The 12,736-nt window shown below is 39.1% G+C and overlaps 1 protein-coding gene across 1 annotated transcript in view; it reads left to right on the top strand.

The window, feature by feature from the left end:
- ODAD2 (outer dynein arm docking complex subunit 2) overlaps window positions 1–12,736 on the top strand; it is a 132,734-nt gene that overhangs the window by 32,802 nt on the left and 87,196 nt on the right. The window lies entirely within an intron of this gene.

The raw sequence follows: 12,736 nt of genomic DNA, 5'->3' as shown, positions 1-12,736 counted from the left end.
TTCAATGACCAATGTGTTGGCATACTACCAGAGAACCCGAACTATACAAATTTTGACATTCTCACTCTAAAGGAGCCTAAAGGCCATAAGGAAATTGCAGCTAACCAAAAAGGTGGTTCACATATTGTTGGAGAGGGAAAACATGGAGTTTTTTTGGGGGGGTCATCTTACTTTACCTTGCTCTCTCAATAAGTATAAATGAACGGACTGAACTGAAGATAATAAGAGTTTGGGATCCAGCCTCTGTTACAGAAGATGAACGAGTAGAAGAAACTCTATGAAGAACTTGACGAGATTCTCCTAACTAATCTATCATGAACCTTGTTACTTTGTAAGTTCAATGTGAGGGTGGCATGGAGGAGGAGATTGAAAAATATTTTAGAAAATTTGGTTCGGGATCAAGGAATGAAAGAGACCAAAAGCCGGTAAATTCAGATGCCTCAAATCTGTATATCATGAATAGTTTTTTCAAGGAGAGAGTTAGAAAGCACTAAGTATAGTGAGCATCAAACATCACAAACAATGAAATAGCCCATGCCCTTAGACAGGAAAATAACCGGTTACAGACATGGACATCATTTCTAAATCATCTGTTTCATGGAGTTGGACATTTGGCCAGTTGGGACAATATATGTAATTACGACTACTTCATCCTGACACTTTTGCTAGCTGTGTGACTCTGGGTAAGTCGCTTAACCGTCTTTGCCTCAGTTTCCTCATCTGCAAAATGAGCTGGAGAAGGAAATGGCAAACCACTCCAGTATCTCTGCCAAGAAAACCCCCAAATGGGGTCATGAATAGTCAGACATGACTGAAAATGACTGAATAACAGTTTTCTAAACTCCTAGACATGGTATGGTATGGAGGATAGAGTGCTGGCCTTAGAGTTAGGAAGACTGGGTTCAAATTACATCTCATATACTTACTAGATGGGTGTTAGTCACTCTGCCTCAGTTTCTTCATATGTAAAATGTTGTTCCTCAGTTTCCTCATCTGTAACATGAGAGGGATAGACTCAGTGGTCTCTAAGATTTGCAAAACAGTTTAATTTGATCCCATATCATCTGTGATCCTATGATCCTGTTTTAAGCAAACTGTTGACTCAGAAAAGTGAGGAATAAACATAAAGACATTGATTGATTATTCCAATTACTTAAATAAGTTTTAATTGATTTAAAATAGTCCCCATGATAAGACCAAAAGAAACTACCCCAGAATGCAAACACATGACTACCTTGCAAGGAAGAGAGACATGGAAGCCAAAGCAATTCCATTTAGAGTACAAACTTACATGCAGCTAGATGGCTCAGTGGATAGAGTGCTGGGTCTGGAGTCAGGAAGACCTGAGCTCAAATCCAGCCTCTGATACTTACCAGCTGGGTAACCCTGGGCAAGTTATTTAACCTCTGTTTGCCTCTGGAGAAGGAAATGGCAAACCACTCCGGTATCTTTGCCAAGAAAACCCCGTGGACAGTACTGGCATGATATAGTCCACAGTCACAAAGAATCAGACATGACTAAACAACAATCTTGGGGCAGCTGGGTGGCGTACTGAATAGAGTGCTGGGCCTGAAGTTAGGAAGACTCATCTTCCTGAATTAAAATCTGGCCTCCAACCATTACTAGCTGTGTGACCCTGGGCAAGTCATTTAATCCTGTTTGTCTCAGTTTCCTCATCTGTAAAATGAGGTGGAGAAGAATATGGCAAATCATTCCAGTAACTCTGCCAAGAAAATCCCAAATGGGGTTACAGAGTCAGACCTGACTGAAAATGATTGAAGATTAAACAGTATCACCTCAAAGACAATGAAAAGAGGGGAATTTGTACCTGAAAGTGGAGAAACTGGTGCAGGAGACTCAGCTAAGACAGATCAGTTCCAACAGAATTTTTAGATGAAACAGAAAGGAGGTGCAAAATGGAACTGACTGGCTGGTGTTTCCATAACAACGTACCCTCTTCATCAATGAGAGGAAGACGGCTGTATTTCTACTGTAACAGACAGACCTGATGGTCCATGAGAGGAAGAAAAGGTGATACTTTAAAAGAAGTCAGGAAGAGCAGCTCTATAGAAACAAAACCATCTACAACAGGGTGAGAATTACTTGGGGCAAAGCAAAACAATTACATTTATTGGCGTGCAATAAGTCTTACAACTTTTAAATCTTGAAAAAAACTTCTAAACATTCTTTTTCTGTTGAAGTCATTTGTTTTACACAATTTGACATTGAGTTCACAAGACTCTGACACAAATGCATTAATTCTTTGTCACGAAACCACATTTTTATCACACTAAATATAAAAGGTATCTTTGATCAACAGTCTATTTTTCTAAGTCTAGACTTAATTATAGCTTATAGGTTTTGAGTGGCATGTATTTATACCAGATAAATTCCCAGGTGGCTAAACCATAATTATCTCCATCTCATGGATAAATTTTTTAATCTTCTATAACATATGGCATGGTGTAAGTTTGTGTTACAGTATTCTACCTCCATTTGGGGATTTCTTTTCTGGAATAATTCTGCTTCTCAATATCTCAATGTGTTTATCAGAGTCCATCAGTTTCTCAATGGGAACAAGACTTCCAGGTTGACTAGAAGTAAAAAAGTCACCTAAACATTTTTTGGGAGGTGTAAGTTTTACAGTCTTTTGAAGATGCCTAGGTTGTCAGCTCTCCTAGACTCAGTTGGGCTTACCTGGACTTTTTCTAATAAAAGTTTTGGTATAGCCTTGAATGGCAAAGTGAGTCTCTTCAGCCACAATTGCCCCTTTCCAATATTTGTATTGTCTTGCCTGTGACAAGCATTGTTCCTTCCCAGCAATAGTTAGAAACTACTTTATAAAACAAACAAACTAGTCTTCACGATGTTCTTCCAAGTTCAAGAAATCTATGCTACATTGCAGATGAGTCACTAGTAGTCCCTTTAGTTTCCAGGTCCTTTGGAAAGTCCTTGCTTGTTTTTTGCATATTAATTAGGCCACCGTGCAACAAAAACTTGTTAGTTGTTGGTGGTGTTTTTCATTTTCTATCTTACTTTCCTTTGCTCTTTGATGTAACTGATGCTGTTTCTTTGTAGACTTAGATTATCCTTGAAGCGCTTGACTTCCATACCAACAGCTACTTCAGTATCTTTAAACAATCACTGGGAGGTGCTGTTAAAAAATTAAATGAAGATCCATCTCTTCCCCTCCTCATGCACTGAGAAAGCAAGAGGAACAAAACCCTATTACAAACATGTATAAACAAACAAAACAAATTCCTGCATTGGCCATGTCCAGAAAACTATGTCTTAGTCTGACCTCTGAATCCCATCACATCTCTGTTAGCAGGTGGAAAGCATGTTTCATCATGAGTCCTCTGGGATTGTTGATCCCAAATCTTGCAAAGTTGCTTGTCTTTACATTATTGTTTCTATATGTAGGCATACTTCCGAGATATGGGTTTGGTTGTAGACCACTTCAGTGAAGCAAGTATCACAAGTCATGTGAATTTTTGGTTTCCCAGTACATATGAAAGTTATGTTTACACTATACCGTAGTCTATTAAGTATGCAATACTATTATGTCTATAAATGTACATACTTTAAAAATACTTTATTTCTAAAAACGTTAATCATCATCTGAGCCTTCAGTAAGTCATAATCGTTTTCTGGTGCAGGGTCTGGCCTCAATGTTAGGGTCGTGGTTGCTGAAGGCTGGGGTGGCTGTGGCAGTTTCTTAAAATAAGACAACAATGACGTTTACTGCATCTACTGACTCTTCCTTTCACTTGAACACTTAGAGGCCATTGTAGGTTTATTAATTGGCCTAATTTAAATATTGTTATGTCTTAGGGAATAGGGAGACCTGAAGAGAGGGAGAGAAACAGGGAATAGCCAGTAGATAGAGCAGTCAGTACACATACAACATTTATCAGTTAAGTTTGCCATCTTATATGGGTGTGGTTTGTGGCACCCCAAAACAGTGACAATAGTAACATCAAAAATCACATAATAATAATGTAAAAGTTTGAAATATGGTGAGAATTACCAAAATATGACACAGAGACATGATGTGAGCATGTGCTGTTGGAAAATAGCACCAGTAGACTTGCTGGACATGGGGTTGCCATAAACCAATTTTTAAAATTGTAAAACATGATATTTGCAAAGTGTGATAAAGTGAAGTGCAATAAAACAAGGTATGCCTATAAATTAAAGTGTGCTCCTTAAGAACTACAAGTTCTTCTCTACAGATTTTCTGTATTTGCACTCGTCCTTGGAGTAAAATCCATTCTTTAAAACCACAGCATTAACAACACAACAGAAGAGATCCATTAAATATGTACATTACATAAAATAACCATTGCTGTCACAAAAATAAAAATAAATCAAAATGTTTGCTTGCTCCAAGTCATTTGCACACCAATATAGGTAAAAAAAATTGTGCTAGGTATAATTTTGAAGGTACTGAAGGATTGATTTTCAAGAGAGGAAGTGAGAAAATAATGGCGGGGTTGGGGTGGGGGGGGGGGAAGAGAAATCCCTCTGGGAAAGTGAGAAAGGCATCTAAGAATATATCAGCCGTTACCAACCCATATGGATACTTTCTCCAAGTCATAGAATCTTAGAATTGGATGAGACCTCAGAAATTATTTAGTACTATTCATACCCCCAAAGGAATCCACTCTATACTTGACAGGGAATCATTTAGCCTCTGAAGAACTTCAATGAAAGGTAACCCACTGCCTCCTGAGGCAGCCCATTTCACTTTGGGGTAGTTTCAATTATTAGGAAGATTTTGCCAAAATTTGCAACTTTTACCCATAGCTCATAATTCTGTCCTCTGGATCCATTAATACTTGTGAAACCAGACATGGGTCTATGGGGAACCAGACTTTTGAGCATGTACATTCTGTTCTACCTGGTACTAGCTCACATGAATGTTGGTGAGTCAATTTCTTGAAGCACATGATAACATGTTATGAAGGGACCCTGTAATAATTCATAGCACACACATGTGTTCTATGATGTTCCCTTCCCTTCTCCCACTCTACTTGCTATGTTAGGACTATGTAAACATTTTGTTAATTATTCAATGACTTACAAGTGTCTCACTTTGTCCCAACATCAAATCTGAATTAAGAGGATGCTAACATCAAGCTCACGTCTAACCAAAGTGTCATATTAGATACTGGCGGCTAACTTGAATTAGTGAATATTATTATACTGACTTTCCCTAAGTTGGAAGCAACATTTTTTATTGCAGGAATATTTGTATTTGTATTTCCTTCACATCACTGATCTCTACAGATGCTATTGCACAGCATCCTGTTTATTCAGTTGTCCTTGGCCATCTCTCTCCATGCTGGGCTGTTATCCTATTATTCCTCTATTATCACAAGCCCAGAAAACTTAGATTGAATGCTTCCTATGTGAATTGGGCTGTTGTTGCTTATTTAAAAAGTCACTTTTAGCCATCCCTCAAATTTTATTTAAATTTTGTTGAAGAATTCTTGTGACATGAGAAGCAAAACCTGTAATTAAGATAAAAAATAAATAACAACCCATTTTAAAAAGATTTTTCTATGCTGATACAAATGCCAACAACAAAAACCGCAACACCCGCTTCAAAAGGTTGTTGTAAGGATCAAATGAGATACTAAGCATCCTATAAACCTTTAAGTGGTAATTCTTTTAGAGTGGTATAGTGGTAGAGCATGAGACATGGAATACAAAAGATCTGAGTTCAGATCCTACCTTGGGGGCTTCCAAATTGTGTGACCCCAAGCATATCACGTAAACCTTCTCTGTCTCAGTTTCCTCATCTGTAAAATGGGGATAATAATAGTACTCGCCTCACAGGTTTGTTGTAAGAATCAAATGAAATAAAAATGTAAAGTATTTTGTGACCTCGTTTTCAATTTTTCTGTATTTTTGATAGCTATTATAAGGGAAAACATTAAATATTTTTCTTTTTCCTTTTCCCTTTTAGTTCAGTTCTGGCCTAGTAAGGATGTTCGAGAGCTATAGAATAAAGAAGCTTAACTGACCCTGTAATATCTAGCCACCTAATTAGCTGAAACCATTATCTTTCCGTTATGAACACACACACACACACATAATATACGCGTGCACTCACAGAGAGTGAACAAGAATATCAAACCAACCTAACAGAGGCAGTCAACAACAGTAAGATGAGGCTCTCCTCCCCAAAGAAATGGGTTCTTAGGTTGATTCACCTGTGTGTTATGTCTGAGGAATTTGGATGTCCTTACTTTCTGCTCCCTTCTCTTGGGCTGCATGTAGACAAGTCTGTTTCCTTGTCTGTAACAGGAGGGACTTGGACTAGCTAGTCTTCTGAAGTCTCTTTCAGCTATCCATGAGCCCATGATGCTTAGTATGTGAAAGGCAGGCAGCCCAGAAAATCAAATGATATGGGAAAGGAAGACTGAAGATTGAATCAGTGCTGAGCTAGAGTTACTTATGTTTCCAAGTTGTATTGAGTTGTATGACTAGGTCCACCCAAGGTAAAATGAAAATTAGCCCTGATAATGGATTGAGAGCTAAAAGGGACCTTAGAGGTCATTGAATCCAACACCTTGTTTTACAGATGAAGAAAGTGAAGCTAGCAAGGCTAAATGACTTGCCTAAGGATACACATTTAAAAAGCTGAGGTATTATTTGAACCCAAGTCTTCCTAATTCTAATACTCATCCACTAGATCACGCTGCTCTAGAGAAGTTTTGTTTTTCCTTTCCTTCCTATCCTACTCCTCTTACTGTTCCTTCCCTATCTATTACTTCTATCTTCTCCATCCTCCTCCTCTTCCTTTTCCTCCTTCATTATTTGGGCACATGATTCTAATCAGTTCATCTCTTTATCATATACAATCATATGTTACAGTCTAAAGGATTCATGTGTGTCAATCTAATCTCTTTAGCAAGACTGTAACCTTCAAGTAAGCAAAGATCATGCCTTATATTTCTTTTGAATAAGCCAGGAGCTCATAGCTCAATAGCAGGGACTTATAAATATCTGTTGTCTTGAATAAGAGCTGAAAGGGATCACTTGTTCTAGGTCTCTGCCTTCAGGCCAGCTAATGTGCCAGCCACTCTGGACAAATGATGATTCTGCGAGAAGTTTGCTCCATGTTCACTGGTATTCATGCATGGTACTTTTTTTTGGTACAAGGTATTTCAAGCTGAGTGGCTTTGAAAGTCTAGTGTTTGGGGCTATTTTGAGAAATATATCAATTCCTTTGTGTTAATGGTAGCAACATTAGTTATGATTATATCAATCATTATCAATTATAGTTACTACCACCACAAAAGAAAAAAATATATGTTCAAATAAGTTACTGGCCAACCCAGGGTTTCAGCAATGCATTGTCAGATGTGTTGCTGAGGCCAAGGTGTAATGAATACTTGTCCATGTGGTGTAAATATGTTGTGGGCATGGAAATTCCCTTAAAAACACATGTTATACTCAGCGTATTGTTAACCAGAATCTGCATCAAAACTTCCAGCTGTACTAAAGCTAGACATAGCAATTAGTTCTAGTGGAATAATTATAACTTTCCTTGCTGGGAAATATTGTCAAAGCTATCTATCAGTGAATGTGCAATAAAGGAAAAGTATTAATACTGTGAAATTTCATTTTGGGCACTTAGATACTAATCAAAGGGGAGAGCAGCAAGATACAGTGGGAACAGTTCTGGATTTAGAGTCAGGGGACCCGGATTCAAATCCTGACCTTGCCAGCTTATCTGAGTAACCTTGAGGAAGTCATTTAAACCTCTTTAAGCCTCTTGTCTCATCTATGAAATAGGGGTGGTGGCGGTAGTAGTATTGGATTAGATGACCTAAGGTTCCCTCTAGCTGTAAGTCTGTGATTCATTTCTTGATTAAATAGAAAGGCTGTCATAGTAACTTGTTTCGGGATATATTTTCAGTTAATTAGTGACCATTGAAATTTGGAATTTGTTTTACATTTGTACACTGAAACATTTTAAGCTTTTCAGCCATGGCCCAACTTTTCAACAGGAAAACTATAAAAACCTATTTCTTTAGCCTTATTTCATGTTACTCACATGCTCTGCATTTCCATCAAGTTGGACTACTTCTTATTCCCTGAATTCCACATGCCATTTGCACAAGCTGTTCCTCATGCTGGAATGCCCTTCCTCTTCATCTGCATCTTGAAGAATCTTTCTCTTTCTTCAAGACTCAGTCCTTGAAACCTTTCTTGATTCTTCCAGTTGAAAGAGTTCTAGCTGCCCTCAAATTTTTGTACAGTATTTTGTTGATATTTCTTCTTTGCTTCTCTGATGGCTTACCATTTATTAAACCTAACTATGTCTCTTATCCTGCACAAACATCACTCTCCTTCCCGGCCACACACATAGAATTTAAACTTGAGAGAGACATAGTGTTTATCCTTGTATCCCTTGTACATAGGTATCTTGCACATACTTGTTAAGCTTTTGTTTAAGTGAATTAAAATGAACATGATAAGGACATTGGAACTTGATTGGAATGAAGAAAATGAAGTGGAAACGTCACATTTGTTGAGTTAATGACCTTGTCCCATTCTTTACATGATTAGAGAATGGAAGAGTTAATGCACTTCAGTTTTATTTTTAATAGTGAAAGAATATTTAACAACAAGCAGGAATGATTACTGCTTCAATTAAGAAGCTACTCAGTATTCTCCAGTCTGCCAAAAGTTAGGGAACAGAAGGTCAGGCAGACATGAACCACAACTACAAAAGAGTCTCTGCATATTTTTCTAAGTGGTTTTATTTCCAAAGCGCCTCATTTTAAAGGTTTCCAGCCTTGGCCTTTAGGAAAGTTTCTTCTTTTATTGAGATCTCTGAAAGGGGCAGCAACCCTCAGATTTGACCTCTGTGAAGATGAGTTACACAAAGAACTTTATCAACTACAAGTCTGGGTGGAGGACAACTGCCTTGCAAAAACTGATGGAGACTTAAGGAAGGAAGTGACATATTTCTTCCATGCTAAATTACCCAACACATTTTCGCAATCTCTATAGCAACACAGTTGTTAAGCAGGTGTTCAGCATTATTAGTCACCTGAAAAGTGATAAACGTGATAATGACTGAGACGGATTGAAAAGTCAGTTTGTGCATTCAATTCTTTGTTCTTAAGAAGCCATAACTCAGATTATTACTTCATGAGCAACAGAATTGTCAAAAAGTGATGGGCACTAATATAAATCATTTTATAATTCAAGGATTGTGGAGTTAGAGCTGGAAGAGACCGGAGAGGCCATTTAGTCCAGTCTCCTCTACAGATGAAGAAACTCAGGCCGACAGGGGTTAAGTTAAAAAGATTGCTCAGTGTCATAAGATGCGGGCCAAGTGAATCAATTAACTAATAGCCCCCCATCCACTTAAAGTAACTAATAAGTCAATCTAGCCCTGATACCTTTATCAGATGGTGGCAGCTATTGAATCAATCCATCCAAAATATTAAACTAAGTGTGAATGACCTATTCAAACTAGTTGAGAAGGACTGGAGTGCTTCAAGGTGCTGGATAAAATGAAATGTTCCTAGGCAAGGATTGTATTGGGATTGGCTGAAGAGATTCTGTCACACTTTGTGGCTCTCGGATGAGATTCTAGCATCCCAGCATCTGGCCTATCCACTGGTGGAAGCAACTTCAGCACAGCCCTGGAAAAGTAGGTATTGATGAGGGGGAGGCGAAGAGAAGGGAGGAGAAAGAGCCTGTATTCTCTGCTCCCTCTAGACCAGAGGAAGACCTTGTAAACAACAAAAGGTCAGAAGCTTTGGGCCTTCCTATCTGTGATAGCAGTAGGGTCCCCGGAATATCTGTGGCTCATGGCAGTGTCTGTGTCAGGAGCCAAGGACAAACTGTAGACAATGAAGAAAGGCAGGTTCAGGACTCTACAAGGAACCCAGCAGAAGTTTACAGCATCTGACATTTTATGTCAATGTCACTAACCTGGTTCAGATCTTAATCACCTCTGACCTGAAATATTAGATTAGCTCCACTGGCAGGACTCCCAGATTTCTGTCTCTACCCTCTCTGTCTTTAGCACAGCTGCCAAACTAATATTCCTAAACTTCAAATCTGACCATTCCCTTCCCTGCTCAAAAGTCTTCGATGACTCCCTATTACCTTTAGAATGAAATGCAACTTCTCAATCCCACGGTATCTACTTTTCCAGTCATTTCACTTATCTTCACATACTCTTATGTTTCAGCCAGACTAGACTATAAACTAATGCCCAAACTCTACATGCCATCTCCTGTCCCATCTCTGTGCTTTTGCACGGGGCTTTCCTCCATTCCTGCCTCCAAGAGGAATGTGCCCTCTGTCCTCAACTGGACTTCAAATCCCTGGCTCCCTTCAAAGTTCAGCTCAGACACTACCTCTTATGTCCATGAAGCCTTTCCTGATACCCCCAGTTATATCTCCTCCCCTCTTTCCTTCCTGAGATCATTTTGTACATACTTATTTTTGTACGTTTCTCTGTCTCCGTCACAACCCCCAAATACAATGTAAGCTCCCAGACTGTTTTGTTTTCATCTTTCTATCTCTAGCATCTAATAAAGTTTTTGTACATTTTTAAAAAATGTTGATCTGGACCTGTGATCTCACAGATTTGATTTGCATATAATAGGAACTTAATAAATGTTTGTTGAATTAAATTGAATTGTCACACCATAAGTCAAGTGGCAGAACCAGGAGTGAAGCTTACATTTTCTAATTCTCAGAAAGATATTAAACATCTGCTTTCAAGATTCCTTCCTTTCTTCTTGCCTTTTTCCCTTCCTTCCTCTTCCCTTCCTCCCTTTCTCCCTTCCTTCCTTTCTCTCTTTATCTTTTTCTATTTGTTGAGAAAATTTTGAATTTCAAAAGTAAGTGAATTAAAAAACAGTCACTGAAAGACCAACTTTTAACAGGAAGTCAGTCAAAGTTTTCTTCTTTTCTTAGGAGACAAAGAAAGGCAAGTCTGTGAGATTTGAACCCGTATTATGGCTATCAGTTGATTATGTACACTAAGCATTGAACATGTGCAGGGCAGGCTAACTAGCCACAGGTGCAGCTGTCTCCACCTAATCAAGCAAGCCAAAAATCTCCACTCGCTGCCTGTTTAAATTCAGCTGCCCAGTGAGCCATGCCCAACTAGGAAGCCAAATGGAAGTTTGAGGAGTGTGTAGGAATTTATATTCAAACCAAGAATATTAAGTCATTGGTATGGTTTGTGAGTTTAAATCTGGCCATATTTGGGTTATAGAATGTACATCTGCCTTGTAAGAGGTGGTGCTTTGCCAGGGAGAGAGAATCTACCATATAACTCTTTAGGAAAATAAAATCTCATCTTCTATTTTGGGCTCAGCTTTCCTAATATTGAGGTATGTATGCTGTGTGAATTATTCTAATGGTTTCACAATTAAGTAAAACTTACCTAAATTTGCCAGGCCACCCATCCTCAAGTTCTTTTTTTAATAGTATTTTATTTTTCCCCAATTACACGTTAAGACAACTTTTAACATTCTTTTTTTATAAGATTTTGAGTTCCAATTTTTTCTCCCTCTCTCCTTCCCCTCCCCCTCAAATGGCAGGCAGTCTGATATAGGTTATACACATGCTATCACATAAAATGTATTTGTCACAGGTGTGAAAGAAGAAACAGATCAAAAGGAAAACAAGAACATGGAAAAGAATAAAGTGAAAAAAGTATGCTTCGATCTGTATTCAGAGTCCATCAGTTCTTTATCTGGATATGGAGAGCATTTTCCTTCATGAGTCCTTTGTACTTGTTTTGGATCATTGTGTTCCTGAGAAGAGCTGAGTCATTCATGGTTGATCATCACACAATGTTTCTGATACTGTGTATGATGTTCTGCTCATCTTGCTTTGCATCAGTTCATACAAGTCTTTCCAGGTTTTTCTGAAATCTGCCTGTTCATCATTTCTTATTGCACAATAGTATTCCATTACATTCGTATACCACAGCTTGTTCAGCCATTCCCCAACTGATGGACATCCCCTCAATTTCCAATATTTTGCCACCATGAAAAGGGCTACTATAAATTTTTTTTGCACATATAGGTCCTTTTCCCTTTTTTGTGATCTTTTTGGGATACAGACCTAGTAGTGGTATTGCTGGATCAAAAGGTATGTAGAGTTTCATTGCGCTTTGGGCACAGTTCTTAATCTCTTTCTATCCTACTTTCCCTTTAGGTAAGATAGGGTGAAAGGAGAGAGAAGGCCAACAGGAGGAAAAACAGCATGGAGGGAAATACACAGTTAACTCCTGGGGCACTGTCTCAGGCTTCTTGTGCCAGGGGCTGTAGGCCCTGGCTGTTTACCTGCTGCTGCACTGATGTTGCCCTGAGGCCCATGGGGAACCCTTGTGTCTGTTGCTATGCTTAGGGGGTTATATGGGGGGTGGCTAGTGCTGACTGCCTGTTTGCCTGGGGCTGTGGTGAAGCACATGGTGGGGACCCAGATCTGGAGGCTGCTTATTTGCTTAGACACCCACAGGGTTGGTGGCTACTTGCTTGCTTGGGGCTATGCTGAAACATGTGGAGGTCTGGCCACTGGAGGTTGCCTGTTTGCCCAGGGCTACGCTGAGGCACATGGCGGGTCCTGGTGTTGGCATTTGCTTGCTCCACCACACTGGGGCCTAGAATCTCCCACTGGTTTGCTGAAGTGATGCATGCTGCTGGCTTGCTGGGACACTTCCTGTCCTGGACTGTGC

Source organism: Trichosurus vulpecula, chromosome 5 (genome assembly GCF_011100635.1).
Source record: "Trichosurus vulpecula isolate mTriVul1 chromosome 5, mTriVul1.pri, whole genome shotgun sequence".
Lineage (NCBI taxonomy): Eukaryota > Metazoa > Chordata > Mammalia > Diprotodontia > Phalangeridae > Trichosurus > Trichosurus vulpecula.
Note: the sequence above shows the minus strand (reverse complement) of the source record. Positions and strands in the feature narration are given on the sequence as shown.